This window comes from Vulpes lagopus, chromosome 7 (assembly GCF_018345385.1).
Source record: "Vulpes lagopus strain Blue_001 chromosome 7, ASM1834538v1, whole genome shotgun sequence".
NCBI lineage: Eukaryota > Metazoa > Chordata > Mammalia > Carnivora > Canidae > Vulpes > Vulpes lagopus.
Genome location: NC_054830.1, coordinates 52,855,787 through 52,875,375, shown reverse-complemented (window position 1 = coordinate 52,875,375; position 19,589 = coordinate 52,855,787). Strand labels below are relative to the sequence as shown.

The following is a 19,589-nucleotide window of genomic DNA, read 5'->3' as shown; positions in this document are numbered from 1 at the left end:
AAAGTAGCTGAGATGTGTATGTTTATTTATGACAGAGAGAGCATGCATGAACACAGAAGGTGAGGAGGAGAGGGAGAGAGAGAACCCCAAGCAGGCTCCATGCCCAGAGTGGAGCCAGCATGGGGTTTAATCTGAAGAACCTGAGATCATGACCTGTGTTGAAATCAAGAGTTGGATGCTTAACTGACTGAGCCACCCAGGTGCCCTGAGGTGTGCTTTAAAGTTTTTTTTTTAATTTTTTAAAAATTTTTATTTATTTATGATAGTCACAGAGAGAGAGAGAGAGAGAGAGAGAGAGAGAGAGAGGCAGAGACACAGGCAGAGGGAGAAGCAGGCTTCATGCACCGGGAGCCTGACGTGGGATTCGATCCAGGGTCTCCAGGATTGCGCCCTGGGCCAAAGGCAGGCGCCAAACCGCTGTGCCACCCAGGGATCCCTGCTTTAAAGTTTTTAATTAAAGTTTTCTCCTTAAAAATAAATAAATAAATAAATAAAAAATAAAGTTTTCTCCTTATTGGAGGGAAAAAAAACAACAACAGAACAAAACCATAATTGAGTCCCTGGAGGGCTAGGACCATATATTAGTTATCTTTATTTCCTACCTAGAACCTTAGGACTAACTAGTATAAGGACTAGTGAAGGGCAGCCTGGTGGCGCAGCGGTTTAGCGCCGTCTGCAGCCCAGGCTGTGATCCTGGAGACCTGGGATCGAGTCCCACGTCGGGCTCCTTGCATGGAGCCTGTGTCTCTGCCTGTGTCTCTCTCTGTGTCTCTCATGAATAAATAAACAACATCTTTAAAAAAAAAAAAAAGGACTAGTGAAACATTTAGAGGAAGTAATGGGAGAAGTTTGGAAGAGTACATGATTATGTATAACTGATTTTTAAAATTTCTGTTTAGGGGAGAGGGCTTTAGCTTAGCATTAATGAGTGTGAAACTAAGTAATTTTCATGATATGATTGGAAACAGGGAGCCCTCCTTATGGAGTTTTGAAAAGTGGTTTGCATGTTGAAAATGTATTTTTTTTATAGTTATGTTCAAGATGGAATAAAATAGGAAAAAACAGCTAAGGTATCAGAGAGCTCAGCTGAGAAGTTTTTGTTAGATAGTGTAAGCATCTACCAGCTTATAAAGCAACAGTCAATTGTTTATTTCTATGGGAAAAGTCCTTTTGAATTTCAGTGTTAGAAATGGTTTGTAGATTCCCAGACTGGCCCCAAAATTCCATTCCTCTAAAATCAAGGTAAAATATTATACACTATTTCACAATTACAGTGGTAGCTAAATAGTGAAACAATACTAGTCAATGCTATTTAAATACTCCTCATTTTGTAAAATAGTAACAATTAATGAGATTTTTTTTTGCCATTTCGAGAAAGAGTAAGTTTAATAAAAGGGAAATAGAAGGTAGGTGCAAACTTTGAAGCTTATGAAGAGAGAGTTCGAGGTTAGTCATCTTAGTTCTCTATTAAGGTTACTATCACTTCAGAGCTTACTATATCATTTTCCTGCTTTTGGATGAATTTAGAAAAAAAAGTGTATTTTTATTAGGCTGCAGTTAGGGAAGTTTTGTGGGTTACTTGCAGTATGGACAGAGAGGAGAATTATTTTGTAATGCCTGACTGGATCTGGAAATCAGAGAAAATAGGAAAGGGAGCAGGCAGGCAGAATGGAAGGGAGAGGTAGGACTACTCTTCCTGGTAATCTCATCTGTTTGGTGGCTAAGAGCCCAAATGTTGGGATAATTTCACACTGAAAAGGCTGTACCAACTTGATAGAATCATGGTTTCCAGGTCTATGTACAGCTTTTCCACGGAACAGAATTGGATAGCTATGGGCAGAGGACAAGGGAAAGGTACTGCCTGTCAGCTTTCCCCATACTGGAGGTCCCATGTAGCACACTAACCCCAGCTGTTTTTTCTGCCTTCAGACTGGCATGTCAGGAGCACAAGCAGCTTTAGGCTGCTTTCCTGTGCCCCTATTTCCATAAGGTGGAATCAGGGCCAAGAATGCCCAGAAGGACTTCTCACCAAGGCCAGCACTGTCAGAGGCACCCCCAACTCAGTGCCAAGACTCTCTGGAGTCTTTCTTTGAATTAGCTCTCAAAAACCCATTCTTTCTCATTCTCAGTTTCATTGTTAAAATTATTAAAATAATATGTAGATTTAGAGTTTGTGGATTACCCAGGGTTTATAAATAAGGGACTCTGCCTCCTTGGTAAATCACATCAGTATGGCATCCTACTCAGTTCGTATAAAAAGGAGTTTTGCTTTACATTTTTCTTTTCTTTTCCTTTCTTTTCCTTTCTTTCCTTTTCTTTTCTTTTCCTTTCTTTTCCTTTCTTTTCTTTTCTTTTCTTTTCTTTTCTTTTCTTTTCTTTTCTTTTCTTTTCTTTTCTTTTCTTTTCTTTTTTTTCTTTTCTAATAGGCTCCACAACCAGTGTGAGGCTTGAACTCACAACCCTGAGATCAAGACCTGAGTTGAGGGGATCCCTGGGTGGCTCAGCGTTTTAGCGCCTGCCTTTGGCGGGGGGCGTGACCGTGGAGTCCCGGGATGGAGTCCCACATCAAGCTCTCTGCATGGAGCCTGCTTCTCCCTCTGCCTATGTCTCTGCCCCTCTGTCTCTCTGTCTCTCTCTCTCATGAATAAATGAAAAAAAAAAAAAAAAAGACCTGAGATCAAGATTGGGTCGCCTAGCTGACTAAGCCACCCAGGAGTTCCTGAAAGGGAGATCTCTAAGATTGAATTAGTTGAGCTGTGAGCAAAACCTGAAAGCTCAGGAGTACTGTCTCCCAGTGGGGAAGAAATGAGGTGGTAGGAGGAGTAGTTCCTATTGCTGACCACCAGGTGGTGCCCCTAGGCCAGGATCCTCAGATGGAAGCAAAGGGATGACTTTCCTATGGACAGGACATTAATAAATATGGATTATGACTTGAGAAGTAACTAGTACAGGAGATCATTAGGATTATGAGCTGGATTGAGTACAATGACTATGATATAGTAGTAGTAGTGGATGCCCTTTGTAAATATTGAACGAAATGATAATTTGAAAATGAATAGATAATAGAAGACTAGGTAGGACTTCATGACTGTTAGGATTTTTAAAAATTAAAGGTAAACACAACTTAAAACCTAGAGATTTGTCTGGGAAAAATGGTAAGATAATGTCCATTTTCCACAAAACAGCTTAAAATTTTTAATTTTTGATGTACACCGATAGAGATCTCTTCTCTGTGTATTTAGGGACAGGCAGGTGACATTGAATAATTCGAGCTTAGAAAAGTAGGAATAAGCCAGAGATGGAGATATATTTTGGCTTTTTAGTTGTTTTCTGTTAAAGGTACTTTATAGAGCAAAATTTGGTTGCTAAAATAATTTTTAGGTTTATTGACCTTAGTTTGGAGGTCCAGAATGTGTATGTTTCTTTTAATATAGTGTATTTATTTAGTGGCCCAAAAGATATTTTGACTATCTTTTTTTTTTTTTTTAGATTTTATTTATTTATTCATGACAGAGAGAAGCAGAGACACAGGCAGAGGGAGAAGCAGGCTGCATGCAGGGAGCCCGATGTGGGACTTGATTCTGGGACCCCACAATGACGCCCTGGGCCGAAGGCAGGCGCCAAACCCCTGAGCCATCCAGGGATCCCCTATTTTGACTATCCTTAATGATCTTATTTTGACATTTGATATGATTGTCATAGGGTGTTCTTGAACTTGGTAAATTTGTTTTGCAAAATTATCATAAGGATGCTTCTAAAAGGTTTTTTTGGGGGGAGGGGCTTTTATATTTTTAAAAATATGAGTTACATTCTTGTTTGGAACAGCAGCTTTTGCGATGAAGACTCAACATAAAAGAATGTTGAGTTCACTCTTTAAGTTCAATCTAACCTCTTTTGCCTTTACATTACAAAACAGATATGGACTTCAGAGTAATTAGACCTCTAAAGAAATACAATATATGACCTCACTTCTGCTTTTCCCTTTTATGTACAAAGGATCGGGTACTCTATCAGTTTAGCCTTGAATCTTTGGGAGAGAATTTTGGCACTCCGAGTCCCACTACTCATTTATTTATCTATAATACTGTTAAACTGTCTTCCTTTGTGATGGTTAATTTCCAAAGACTTAGAGGTAGATAAATAGGTAGACAGAGGGAGAGACCAGGATCATATATTATATAAGGTTATCACTAGAACAGATTTTTTTTTCAGAGATCATAGTAGAACATTTTATCTCAAGAAAATTTCACAGGTTAGCACAATGTTAGGGTTAGTAAATATTTGTTAAAAATTGACTTATTTTGATAGTGCATCATTATGACCTGTGATCTTGTCAGTCAGTAGAAACAGACTAGAGTTCACTTTGGAACTTTCATACTTCAGGGTCTCACAGTATATTATTTGCATTGACTTATGTCTCATTTTATATATAGATGGACTTTGAAAATACCCTTTTCCTAAATAGAATCATTTTAGATATATGAAAGATGTTTGATTTTAAAAATTAATCTCGGGACACCTGGATGGCTTAGTTGGTTAAGCATTCGACTTGATTTCAGCTCAGGTCATGATCTCAGGATTGTGAGATTGAGCTCTGTGTTGGGCTCTATGCCAGGCATAGGAATCTGCTTAAGATTCTCTCTCAAATCTTTAAAAAAAAAAGGAGGGGGGAATCCCTGGGTGGCTCAGTGGTTTAGTACCTGCCTTTGGCCCAGGGCGTGATCCTGGAGTCCCGGGATCAAGTCCCACGTCGGGCTCCCTATGTGGAGCCTGGTTCTCCCTCGGCCTGTGTCTCTGCCTCTCTCTCTCTCTCTCTGTGTCTCTCATGCATAAATAAAATCTTTAAAAAAAAATTCTCTCTCTCCCTCTGCCTCTTCCCCTCTCAAAAAACATTAATCTTGTGAGAAGTCTCTTTAAAGAAAAGAATTAGCAAGGACTTATTGGCTTATATATTATAAGAATATTCATACCTCCAGCCAAAGATCAAGTCAAATATTTATCAAGAACTGACAAATACGTTTTATTTTATCATTGTAACATCTAACTGGGATAAGAAGTGCTGACTCAGATTTCAAAGTTGTAATAATGAGGAAATTAAGAATTCAGAAACTTTGGGTTGCAAAATGAGTCCCTTGCAACACAACTGATTTTCAGCCAGTAGATCCCCAGCAGTTGCCAAGTGATTAGCAAAGACTCAGACTACTAAGCTTTAAGGACAATCCTAATCAAACTCCTCATTTTAGACCCAAAGATGTTAAAACTTATTTGAGATTATACATCTAATTATGAATGATACCAGGTCCAGATCCTTGGATTCCCACTGATTCCATGTTTATTAGCATTCTTGCCCTTTTATCCTGTTGATCATGTCAGAGAATTGAAGAATGCCAGTTCTTTCAAGCTGGAGACAAGAAAAGGAGAAAAGAAAGTTTTTTTTTCTTTTTTCAGACATTGGTAACTAGATCAGCTTGTTTGAAGGAGGGCAGAAATCTAAGAACAGTGACAAAGACTGATATCATTACCACCTGTTTGGTTTCTTACGCTATTACTTTTAAATAATTCTTGTTTTCTTTTTTCAGATGAGTTGCAATGGAAATAAAATACTGTAATGATTCCTTAGAGTTATTTGAATACCCTTCATAGTTAAAATATGAGCAGTGACTTTCTGGATTCTCTCACGTGTCTAAACAAAATAATAGGAAAATGGAGTACTTAATTATTTAAACAGGGCATAAAATAAGGCCTCTTCTATTTACTGAGATAACCAGTTAAATATACAGTCTCTATGGAGCTAATTTCTGCATTATGAGATTGATGAGGGTGGGGTAGAAGAGAGCTTGTAATTGTGGTCTCAATATTCATCACAAAGTAATGTTGGAGAATTACAGTAAGGAGGATGAAGGTGAGAACCATCCTTCCATCATCTTTCTTATTGCCTTACAATACCAAGAAATTTGCCCTGAGAATATTGAATTTCAATGATTCATTCAATAATTGAGAATCTTGGGGATCCCTGGATGGCTCCATGGTTTAGCGCCTGCGTTTGGCCCCGGGTATGATCCTGGAGACCCAGGACTGAGTTCCACATCGGGCTTCCCGCATGGAGCCTGCTTCTCTCTGCCTGTGTCTCTGCTTCTCTCTCTCTCTCTGTGTCTCTCATGAATAAATAAATAAAATCTTTTTTAAAAAATAATTGAGAATCTTTTACCTGTAGTTGGTAATGATATTTGCAAGGATGTTTTGTGGGGGTGAATTTGTATTAATATTATTATGTGGGATCATATTCAGTTAATTGAGTAATGTATGGAAGAACTTTTTTGTGTATATAATGTAATTTACATTGCATGTCAGCTTTTTGAGGTAGATATGATCTTCTTTTTTTTCCCCCAAATGAAGTAATTAGGGCTTAGGGAAAATTTTAAACTTGCCTAAGACCAGAGAGCTAGTACATGACTGAGTCTAATTTTTTGTGCTCATTCTACTATAGCACAGATGCCTCAATATTGCACATTTTTTTTATCACGTACTTAGTGTGAGCAGTATAATATAAAGGCAGAGGGTATAGAAAATCTTAGAAGGATCTAGACTGCCAAAAAATTGGTAACCTGCCAACTAGATGCCTATATCTAAGGAGACTAATTTTCCTAAAACAGTTGAGGAAAAAAAATTAGTTGGTTTTAGCAATTGAAGTAAGATTTGAAGCCTGATAATTAATTCTTTTTTTTTTTTTAAGATTTTATTTATTCATGAGAGACAGAGAGAGAGGCAGAGACCTAGACAGAGGGAGCATTAGGCTGCTCCTGAGACTGGATCCCAGGATCATGACCTGAGCCAAAGGCAGATGCTCAATCACTGAGCCACCCAGGTGCCCCCTGATAATTAACGCTTATAGTAGAAATGAATAAAGTAGAAATTTAGATGAAGGAGTAGAAGTTTCCCATTGCTTTCCACATCCACTGTCAAAAGGCGACAGTAAAATTACTGGAGGTCCAGAAGCCACTACAGTCTTACTAACCTCCAAACAGTGCTTTAAAGTAGGAAATGCAAGGTTATTTATCTTTGCTTCAGGTAATCGGACTGGCAGGTAATCTGATGGTAGCAATGAGTCTTTTAAAAAATATTATATTACTACTACTACTACTATTTTTATTATAATTATTATTTAAATAAGCCCCACGTGGGGCTCGAACTCACAACCCTCAGTTCGAGATCTGTATTGAGATCAAGAATTGAATGCATGGGGGATCCCTGGGTGGCTCAGCAGTCTAGCATCTGCCTTCAGCCTAGGGTGTGATCTTGGAGTCCTGGGATCCAGTCTTGCATCAGGCTCCCTGCATGGAGCCTGCTTCTCCCTCTGCCTGTGTCTCTGCCTCTCTCTCTCTGTATGTCTCTCATGAATGAATAAATAAAATCTTAAAAAAAAAAAAGAGTGGGATGCTTAACTGACTGAGCCACTGAGGTACCTCAACAATGATTCTTTTTAATTCTATGCTTTGGGGGGTTGTTTTGCCTCTGCCATGTTGCTACAGCTGTCTGAGGGGTAGGACAAAAATTCTGGAACATTGTCCTAAAGAAAGTTCCACTTAACTTTTGGAGCCTTTCATTAACACGATATCTTAGGTTGGAAGGGACTTCTACAGTCATTTTATTCAGCTCTATAACATTCTCCGCCAGTGATTATCTGGCCTCTGAGACTCTCCCAAAGAAGCTCATTCTACTCAGATTTCTCTGTTAGACAAATCTAACATATTAAACTGAAATCTATATTAAATTGTATTTCTTCAGTTAGGGCCAGAGTATGTAGTGCCTCTGCAGGCAGGGATTTCTTTCCTAATGTGAGTGTTTCTGAAAAATTACTTTGCTAGGCAAATAATTCCTAATCCTTGGATATTCTTTTTTATTTTTTAATTCAGCAAATATTTATTTTTTTTATTTTTTATTTTAATTTTTATTTATTTATGATAGTCAAAGAGAGAGAGAGAGAGGCAGAGACACAGGCAGAGGGAGAAGCAGGCTCCATGCACCGGGAGCCCGATGTGGGATTTGATCCCAGGTCTCCAGGATCGCGCCCTGGGCCAAAGGCAGGCGCCAAACCACTGCGCCACCCAGGGATCCCAGCAAATATTTATTGATACAAGCATTCTTAGTGCTAGAATGTAATAGTGAATCCTTATTACAAACACTGTACTGTGAAATATTACTGTCTCCATTTTACAAGTGAGGAAAACAGAAGATCGAAGTTGAAGTGACTTACCAAGTTCACACAATTGGTTAGAAGTTTACTCAATGTCAGAATCATGCCTTTCTAGCTCTAAAAGTCATGTTTTTGACCACTGCTTTGTTGTGGGTCTTGCCAAGAGTAATCTCATAGCCATCAATAAAGCCTAGAGTAAATAGCTCAAGGAGAAGGCCTAAAGAATGGCTTAAAAATACTTTCTAGCTCAGAGATTCTGAGGATTCTTCGGATACTAAATGAATTGGTAGCCTCCCAGGGCTTCATTGGAAAACTACACAGCCAATTGATTCTTGACAGTCATAGATCTAAATTTGTGGTTTCAACAATTCACTAAGGACCCCAGAGGTCCATGACAAATATGGAATGCTTCACAAATTTGAATGTCATCCTTGTGCACAGGCCATGCTAATCAATTGTATTGTTCCAGTTTTGTATATGTGCTGCTGAGGCAAGCACTGGGATGTTCTTCCATAATATAATGTTGAGTACTTAGTCATACTGGTACATCAGCTCTTGATTATTCCAATTCATCACTATTCCTCTTAAATTATGGTCTCTAGAACAAAACATAATACCCAAATATGGATAGAGCAGGGAATAGAGCTGAGCTATCACTTTCCTAATTTTAAGGTACTGTTTGGTTCTTTTAATGTACAGAGCTCCATTTTGAAATTGTTTTTCCTTTTTGTGATCAAATTTTTCATCTTTAATTTTCATTTGGTGAAATTCATAGAATTTCAGCACAATTAAAATTTTTATAGATAGTGACTTAAACATGACAGAGGCTTAGTAATTTTGAGACTGTTAGACTTTTCTGAAGAACTTACCTCTTGTTTCCAAAATATTTGCTTTTAAGAGTGAGGTGCTTTCAAATTATATCTTCTTTTAATCTGGTGTTAAAGATGGAGAATGTCACTTAATATTTCCTACCTTCAGCACCTAATTTTCCTTACTTTATATTTGTAGTAGTATTTAATGTATGGATATGTTCAAATCAGAATTATTAAAAGTTTTGTGGCATGTTTAGGAATATAGTCATTTATTGTACTTAAATCTTCAGTAACTTTTGTTTTTAAACAGTGCTCAATTCTTTTTGTTTTTTATTTTTCCATGCTGGGCATGGAGCCCAATGTGGGGCTTGGACTCACAATCCTGAAATCAAGACCTGAGCTGAGATCAAGAATCGGATGCTTAACTGACTGAGCCACCCAGGTGCCTCACCATTGTCTTCTTTAATGTCTGTTTCGGGGCAGCTGGGGTGGCTCAGCAGTTTAGCACTGCCTTCAGCCCAGGGCCTGATCCTGGAGACCTGGGATCAAGTCCCATGTCAGGCTCCATGCATGGAGCATGCTTCTCCCTCTGCCTGTGTCTCTGCCCCCCACACTCTCTCCCTCATGAATAAATACAATCTTTAAAAAATAAAATAAAAAATAATGTCTGTTTGGTGATACTTGAAATTCAAAGAGGTTTTGTCTTAAAAACAAACAAAAAGTAATTCCCAGCTCAAAATAATAGAAATTTCAGCCTACTGAGGTAAAAGAAGTCTCTGGGATTGCAGTAAAGTATTTCTCGGGAAATCAGATGTGATAATGGGGGAGTGGTCTAGGGGCCAAAGAAGAAGAAATTCTTCTTAGCCATTTATTTCCTGTTAGGATGGTAAGATAGCAAATGTTGCTTCTCCATCATATTTGTGATATCATGATCTTACACTTGACAGAGATTTTTTAAAAATAGTATTGGCACTTTCATGGAGGCTGTTGGAAAAATTTGATCGTACCATGCAAGTTGTAATCTGGAAAGCAGATTACAACATTTGACATTTGAATATTGCTTTCCTCGTTTGGATGCGAAATTTTTTAGTTGGAGAGAAATTCTCATATTTGATTTGCGAGCTAGAGTCTTAATCAGATGTTGACAATTTAATTTAAACATAAATCATTTTGGCAAATGTCAGTAGCAGGGAATTAATTCATTTCCTGGTTTACTTGGGAAAGATGTTACTAGGAAGATTTAGTACCATGATTTCTAGAGGCCCTCTGCTGATACCTTCTGGTATTGCTGAGAGTAATGTTTGATGAAATAACCTACTAATTCTTCTGTATTATACTAGTGATTCTTACTTCCTGCAGTGTTTTTTTTTCTCAAGATTTTATTTATTTATTCGTTAAAGACACAGAGAGCGGGGCAGAGACACAGGCAGGGGGAAAAGCAGGTTCCCCGCAGGGAGCCTGATGCGGGACTTGATCCTAGGACTCTCCAATCATGACCTGAGCCAAAGGCAGATGCTCAACCACTGAGCCACCCAGATGCCCCCTGCAGTGTGTTTTAAACACAGTTTTCTTGGTTAATACTAATATAATCCCAAAGTCTTATTTTTAATTACCAACGAGTAATGGAAGTAATTCTTTTGTTTTTATTGAAGTATAATTGACATACAATATCCTATTAGTTTCAGATGCACATCATAGTGACTTGACATTTTTATACGTTATGAAACGATTCCTATGGTAAGTTTAGTTACTGTCATTATACAGAGTTATTACAATATTATTGTCTATATTCCCTATGCTGTATATTATGTCCCTATGACTTACTTATTTTATAACTGGAGATTTGTACCTCTTAATCTCCTTCATCTGTTTTGCTTGCCTCCTCCCCTGACCCCTGTCCCTCTGGCAATCAGCAGTTTCAGGTATCAGTCAGTTTCTGTTTTGTTTTATTTTGTTTTTTAGATTCCACATGTAAGTGACGTCATATGATATTTGTTTTTCTCTGTCAGACTTATTTAGCATAATATCCACTGGATCTATTCATATTGGTGCAAATGGTAAGATTCCAATTTTTTAAGATTTTATTTATTCATGAGAGACACACAGAGAGAGGCAGAGACATAGGCAGACGGAGAAGCAGGCTCCCTATAGGGAGCCTAATATAGGACTTGATCCCAGGACCCCAGGATCACAACCTGAGCCAAAGGCAGGCGCTCAGCCACTGAGCCATTCATGTGCCCCTCCAATCTTCTTTATGGCTAATATTCTATTGCGTATATATATCACATCTTCTTTATCCATTCATCTATCCATGAATACTTAGGTTGCTTTGGATATTGGCTATTTAGATAATACTTCATTGAACCTAGGGATACATATACCTCTTCATACAATCCCGAAGTCTATTTTTTAAAAATATTTTATTTATTTATTTGAGACAGTGTGAGCGATTGAGAGAGCACAAAGGGGGAGCCAAGGGAGAGGGGCAAGCAGACTCCCCACTGAGCAGGGAGCTAGACTTGGGTTCAGTTCTAGGACCCTGAGATCATGACCTGAGCCAAAGGGAGACACTGAACTGACTGAACCACCCCGGTACCCCCGAAGTCTTATTTTAATTACCAACCAGGTTATGGAACTAACTCTTCACAAATGTTGGCCTAAATTCTGAACTTTGCAGAGTCTCTCATGGTTAGTAAATAATAGGATTTTTACTTTGGTTTAGGAAGGTTGTTTTGGTTGAAAGTGTGCCTTGAAAACCTAATTTAATGTAAATGTGCTTGCTTTTTTATAGATCCTAGATAAGGCAGTTTTCCAAAGACTCAATCCTCATTCCTTTGCCTCATCCCTTTACTTATAACATGAACATTTTCTTAAAAAACTTAAAGTATTTCCTATATCTGACTCTATTAAAGCATTTTGGTAATATGCTCTAAATAAAAATATAATTGAAAAGCTAATTTCAAGGACACAACAGTATAGTTTTAAGCATTAATTAAATTGGACCTTGATATCTTCTTGGTGTCACTTCAATGTTAGTATTCTGAGGAATCCAGGTTAGCCTTTAAATGTAGATAAATTTAGTCAAATTAAGTTTAATTTTTAGATTTAGGTTGGAGGGATAATGAAAGATATCCTTATGGGCCCTTTTTTCTCTCTGAGTGTGTATGTATGTGTCTACACAATTATCACATGCATGGTAGACTTGGAGAGCTGAATAGTCCATCGCTCTGTGCTCTTTTGCTAAGAAAGTTTATTATTTTGACATTTTGAAAGCTTATTTGGGTGCCATTAATTTCTCATGCTGAATATTTATGCATAGCTCATGGTACACTGATGATGGGCACTTAATATCTACCTTGGATCCATAATCATATAGGTAGGTCCCTTGTGACCTAATATTTTTTTAAAAAAATTAAAGGACATTAACTATCTAGAGTAGTGGCCTCCAAATTATTTTGCTCACCCATGGTGTATCTCCAGTATTTTTAAATTATAAATCGTGCACATATAGTTGTCTGTAAATTACATACATCATATAACATAAAAAATAAAAGCATGAGATAAAAACATAAGTGGAAGTTATAATTTTTTCTTACCACAGTCCATTGGATTGTCTTGCATAATACTGGGGTGCATGTAACCTATATTTAGATCAAGATTAAAAGTTAGAATAATTCTCCTTTAAAGAATTCTTTTTATATTTACCTTGGGTATGTGATGCTAACCACAATATAAGAACAGATTTGACAACAGAACTGTCTAGTTTTGAGGTAGGCTACTTTGGGACGATCAGACAAAATCTAGAGAACCACACATCATGCATGTTGTGGGAAATTCCCAGAACTCCAGTTGAAGAGTCTAGCTATACCAAATAACCTTTGATACTCCTAAATTCTGTGACTGTAGATAGGAATTCATAGGTGGAACATTTAAATTTGAAACACTGTTGGAAAGTTAGGCTGTGAATGAAGATCTGGAATAGGACTACACTGGGAAATTGTTCAACTTCTTCATCCAGACCGTCTGCTCATGACTTCTCCTGCTGTCTTCTTTAGAAATTTGATAATTTCTGATTCTCAAGTCATCTACACATAGGAAAAAGTTTTTTAAGGCATCTTATAAGCCTATAGTCTGACTGTATGGGAGAATAAATATATAAGTAAGGAATTCCAACAATGAACTTTATCAACAGACTTTTACTCTGCTTCTTCATACCAAATAAAAAAGGAGAGGCAGGGAGAAAGAGAACATGAAAGCAAGTTTATAATGAACAATTATTTTAAAGTATACCATATCACAGATGACTTAGTAAATAAATTCTGTCTAAAATATATGAGTACTATTTTATTAAAAATAATCTGTTCTACAGTATAATTGAATAGCTTCACTTTTTAAAGCTCAAAATTGAAAAAAAAAATAAAGCTCAAAATTGTATCACCTTAAAACCAAAAACTTTAGAATCTCCCCCCCCCCTTCCTTTTTCTTTTTTCTTTTTGGTGAGGGAATAGTTTTGTGAAATTCAGTTAGCAAAGATAAGCCATCAATAAACTTAATAGCTTTTTCACTATACTTGATTGGAGTATTGTGGATATGACTGTAGTGCTACAGAGTACCTCCTTAAGTTTCTCTGTTGTGGCGGTGGTTTTCTTTCCTGGTTTATGTAATACCCTGTTCTCTTTCATTGTTCCCATAGAGGCAGAAGCCCTTCTGCTCCAGTGAGTCTGAGTGTCAAATGCTAGAATCACCAGAACTTGAGATTTTTAAAAAATGACTAATCCTGCATTTTGCTGAGATTTCCATCTCAGTAGTACTTCTCTTTTTAAATATAAAAACCACAGAATGAATAGCCATAAAAGTGAAAGAGAATTCTAATTCTAATCTGTTTATTTCTGAGCATTTCTTGATAGGAATCTTAACAATGAGTAGTGCATCACAAGAATTGAAGATCCGTATAACCTACCCCATATGGGTGTTCTGTGGGAAATGTTTTCTAGAACGTTAGCTTATAAAACACAATGCAATCCTGGGGAGCATATGCTTAGTTTATTAATAAAAGTGTCATAGGTTAAGTGGCTATGCAAATATACATTTAAATAACCACTGTATCACAGTGTAGGAGTAGAATATCTTAAACATTGTTTTCTGGCTTTAGCTTACCAGAGACTTTCCAACAACATTGAACTGTTTTCAACGATTATAGATTGTTCAGGACACAACTATACATTCTTCTAGGTTAAAGAACAGTGTTCACTTTTTAATTTTATTTATTTATTTTTTTGCTTGGAACTGTTGTCTGCTACAAAGATGCAAAGCAGCTGAAGAAAACAGTCTACCCATTTTGGTATTGAAACTGATTGTTTATGACTGGAAACATTTATCTGATAAGCTTCTTTTCATTTTCCGTACTCCTTGGGTGTCACACAATGTCTTTACAAAGTTTGTGATGAGTTATACCAAACAGAATCAGATTAGGTTTAAGCAGATAAATACTTGTGAGGTTAATTTATTCTTCTTAGGAATGTTCCCCCACAAGGCTTTCAAGTATAAGGTGATCTTGCTTAAGTTTCTTGGCAAAAAGATGGAATTTAGGCTATTTTCTGTTGTCAGAAGTTGAGCTTTATGAGAATGTGAATAAAGATTTTATGATCTGATTATACCTCAGGAGATTTTAGGCCACAGTATAAATTACCTGCCTTGGCTCTACGTACTGGTGTATATCCTTTGCTTTTTTGCTCCTACTTCTATGTCCTTATCTTTTGTTGCATTCGGGTACAGATTTGTGGATTGGTACAGAAATCCAAGACAAACTTGACTTTTGTATCTTGTTTTCATCATTATAAGGATTTGTAGCTCTAGTGTTTTACTAAATCAATTGAATAAAAAATTTTATTTAGAGCGGTCAAACTTTGTCACATATAGAGTAAGTTTACTGAGTAGTTATTTTTTTTCCCTCTTTTAGTGGAATTTACCTAAAATTAGGTAAAAAATAAAAAAGAATTAGCTAACATTGAAACTGGCAAAAAAAAAAAAATCTTTGCAATAGGAATTGATGTTTATATAAGGAAAGGAAAAGACACTCCTGTGTATCTCTCCTTTACTACAGCATATACCATACTATGCTTCTGGTCACCAGATGTGTAGTTTTTTCCCCCCACACCAAGCACTTCTCTACAATACCAGCGGGGTGTCCCACAATTTAATGCAGTTCTGACCTTATCTGAGAATAGCTTCAGAGCCCGCAGATTAAGGGTACCGACCCACAAGACTCCTTCCCCTTCGCCTTCAGCTGCCACTGGCAAATCCAGGTTTTCACGTATGCTTTTGACCATCTGATCAGATAGTTCAGATGATCCCACCATTTACTCCTTGGGTTCTATTAACTTGTTAGAATGGCTTACAGAACTCAGAAAAATATTTTACTTACTAGATTACAGGTTTATCATAAAAAGATATAACTCCAGAATGGCCAAGAGATGCGAAGGGCAAGCTATATAGGAAGAGGCACAGAGCTTCCATGCCCTCTGGGTATGTCACTGTCCCAGGATCTCCATGTATTCACCAACCTGGAAGTTCTCAGATTAGATCATTGGTGTGTGGTGATAGATCACAATCTCCAATCACTCGCTACTACTTGGAGGTGGGGAGGGGGGCTAAAATTCCAACTCTAATTACCTGGTTAGTTTCCCTGGCAGCCAGCTCCCATCCAGTGGTTGGTTAACTAGAGGCTTTCCACAAGTCACCGCATTAGCATCAAATCAGGTGTGGCTGAATGGGGGCTTGTTTTCAATAATATGTCACCTTTATGCACTGAAGCTATTTCAGGTTCTAGGGACAAAAGACCAAATACTATAACAAAAGATAGTGTTCCCTTTGCTCTTAATACTTAGGAAATTCCAAGAATTTGGGGAGCTATGAGCCAATAAATGTGAATAGAAGACCAAAGAATATTTATTACAAATCACAGTTTATTACATATTTTATGTTCAGTTTGAAAATGTCAAAGCTATTCTTCTTTTGTATGATTGAATGTTTTAAGTCTGTTTTTCTATAGAGACATTCTCTATCCTTAAAGATTAGAACCCTTGGGATTTTTTTTTTTTTTTTTTGGCTGTTACTTTTTATGTCTTTTCATTCGTTGTTTGTAGCTTCTCAATTCTGTATTGTCCTGGTACCTTTTTTTATTTTTTTTTAAATCACAGCTGGAAACTCTGAAAAGCATTCTGACAAAGGAAAACTGAATTGTGACCTTAGACCAACAGTAAGCTACAGGAACAAATGAAGTTAAGAAATAATATTATTTCAGATATGTATCTTTGTCTTTAGTCTTTCAGAGAATTGTTGAAACTAAGAATTTAGAAGTCATTTCTTGGGCAGCCCGGGTGGCTCAGCAGTTTAATGCCACCTTCAGCCCAGGGCATGATCCTGGAGACCTGGGATCGAGTCCCACGTCAGGCTCCCTGCATGGAGCCTGCTTCTCCCTCTGCCTATGTCTCTGCCTCTCTCTTGCTCTCTCTGTGTCTCTCATGAATAAAAATAAATAAATAAATAAATAAATAAATAAATAAATAAATAAATAAATTCTTTTTAAAAATAAAAGTCATCTCTAATTTTCCTCTGTTATTTGAGATTCTTTTGGCTGGTCTAAGACTTAAATTGACATAAGATAGATTAACAGAGGGTCCCCTGCATAGCTCAGTGGTTGATCGTCTGCCTTCATCTGAGGGCATGATCCTGGGGTCCTGGGATGGAGTCCTACAGCAGGCTCCCCATAGGAAGTCTGCTTCTCCCTCTGCCTTTGTCTCTGGTTCTCTCTCTGTGTCTCTTATGAATAAATAAAATCTTAAAGATACATTTCATAAGGCTATAGCTACCACAGATAGTGATTCCTTTGGTGGATCTGGGCAAAGTAAATTGAAAACCTTCTGGAGAATTTACCATTCTAGATGCCATTAAGAACATTTGTGATTCATGGGAAGAGGTCAAAATATCAGTATGAACAGGAATTTGTAAGAAGTTTATTCCAAACCTTATGGATGACTTTGAGGGGCTCAAGACTTCAGGGGAGGAAGTCACTGCAGATGTGGTGCAAATAGCAAGAGAACTAGAATTAGAGTCTGAAGACGTGACTGAATTGCTACGATCTCATGATAAACCTTAACAGATGAGGAGTTGCTTCTTATGGATAAGCAAAGAAAGTGGGTTTTGAGATGTAATCGACTCCTGATGGAGATGCTGTGAAGATTGTTGAAATAACAACAGAGGATTTAGAATATGACATAAACTTAGTTGATAAAGCAGTGGCGGGTTTTGAGAAAATTGATTTCAATTTTGAAAGAAGTTCTGCTGTGGATAAAATGCTATCAAAAAGCATCTCATGCTATAGAGAAATGGTTTGTGAAAGGAAGAGTCAGTTGATGTGACAGACTGCATTGTTTGTTGTTTACTTTTAAGAAATTGCCACAGCCACCCCAGCCTTCAGCAACCACTGCCTTGATCAGTCAGCAGCCGTCAACACTTAGGCAATGCCCTCCACCAGATTACAACTCACTGAAAGCTCAGATGATGGTTAGCAGATAAGTAGATAAACCAATGTTCAGTTATTAATGTTTCATTATTTTATATTATTTGGAAATAATCTACATATTCAATTAATTTATCATTTACTTAACAAAACCCTGAAGTTTTAGGATGCCAGCAATATTTTGTAAACTATTTTTAAGTACACATACCATAAAACATAATTTTTGCTAAAAAGATTGCCTAAAAATTCCTGCCTCTCTTATAGCTATCTAAATCATTTGCTTTCCGGCAGCCCTGGTGGCTCAGAAGTTTAGTGCCACCTTCAGCCTGGGGTGTGATCTTGGAGACCCGGGATCGAGTCCCATGTCAGGCTCCCTGCATGGAGCCTGCTTCTCCCTCTGCCTGTGTCTCTGCCTCTCTCTCTCTCTGTGTCTCTCATGAATAAATAAATAAAATCTTAAAATAAATAAATAAATCATTTGCTTTCAACAATGGTGGTTACATTTCACAAAAAATTCATGAGACATTAGACAAAGTCAGCTTTCATCCAAGCTACTTTTCTTATTGACAAATTTTGTAAGAGATAACATGAACTTACTTGATTAGTAAACCTAGGTAGAGTAAAAATATTATAATTAATGTTGATAACTTTAAAGACATGTCTCTATTAAACCAACAAACTTAAAAAAAAAATAAACCAACAAACTTAAACTAGTTTTTATTTACCAAAGAGTTTTACCAGATCATATGAACTTGGAAAGCATTTGGATGTATTTCTGAGAGTTTAGAAATAGTGAATTTATGTAAGCACTCATCTTTCAGTCAATTATATACAGCTCTTTTGCAAATTAATTTTGGGAATACCATCTGGAGGTAGGGAAATATCTGTATATCATACCTATAATATATACACATAGACATACATATGGGTGCAAACACAGAGATTTTAGAGCTTCTGTTTTAAAAAAATATATAAAACTCACTAGTTTATAAAAAGCAATTGGAATAAAGTTTACTTGCTCAGATGGTTAAAGCCCCTTACTGTTTGTGAAGACTTTTAAGGTTGTATTTGTTTCTGGAAGGAGTCTGTGGTCTAAAGTTTGGGTGAAAGAGCCCTTTTTGCAGTTTGTACTTTTAAAAGTCCTCTTTACCTTTTTTCTCCCCACTTAAGTGTTATTGGAGTGTGGGCATTGTTTTAGATACCTCCTGAGTTGTTTACATTTCAAAGTCATGGCAAGAGTTAAATCTTGAAGAGACTGAGAAAGGAGGCAAGTTCCTCCCAGAAGGACTTTGGTTTACTAAAGCCAATAATTTACAAGCATTTTGAAATAAATAGAGGAGATTTTTAAATTGGTAAAAAAGAATTGATGGACTTTGGATTGCCGGTAGGGCTTTTTTAGTTTTGCAAAGATTTATAAGATTAGGGCAGCTGCTCTCATTTTTCCCCCCCAAAGAATTGGGTTGCAGCCTTAATGATATCACGGGTCTGATCTGCACATTCAATTACATTATCTGCAAATTGCTCTTTTCCTTTTAGGTACAGTTTTATTTTAGCTTAGTGTAGGAGAAATAAAAATTCCTATTGGGCTTTGAATATAACCTTCTAATTTCTGATCAACTTTAACTATAGAGTTACTTAAAATCATTTTAAATATCTTGTCAGTTTTTAGCTGGGACAAACAATAAATATTTCTGGTAGTACTGAACAACTTCATGGACTCAAGAGGCATCTTCAAAGGGCTGTAAAAGGTTACTACCTTCTTAAGATCCAGTAATTCCCAAAGATAGCCAAAAGAAAGAATCCATGGTCTGGCCTGTCCCAGGCAGGCAAGAAGCCAAGCCAAGCTATTAGGATTCAAACTATCTTAGTTAGATTTTGCTGCCTTTTTTTTTTTTTTTTAATATAGCTACAGTTTCAGGGACTGTAGTTCTTAGATGTAAGATTATCAGGTATTCCAAAAGGTGCTATGCTTAATTCTTTGGATTTTAAGGGGGAATTTATATTGGATGTAGAGTTTAAGTTTTGTTCTAATTTCTATTCTTTCATCTTGTAAAAAGGAGTC

At 37.0% G+C, this 19,589-nt stretch overlaps 1 protein-coding gene and 1 non-coding gene across 4 annotated transcripts in view; one reads left to right on the top strand and one right to left on the bottom strand.

Annotated features, from left to right (window-relative positions):
- Positions 1-19,589, top strand: part of TMCC1 (transmembrane and coiled-coil domain family 1) — a 242,045-nt gene that overhangs the window by 82,914 nt on the left and 139,542 nt on the right. The window lies entirely within an intron of this gene.
- On the bottom strand, positions 8,589-8,692 carry LOC121496343. The gene has a single exon (XR_005989172.1). It is a non-coding gene; the product is annotated as a U6 spliceosomal RNA (small nuclear RNA).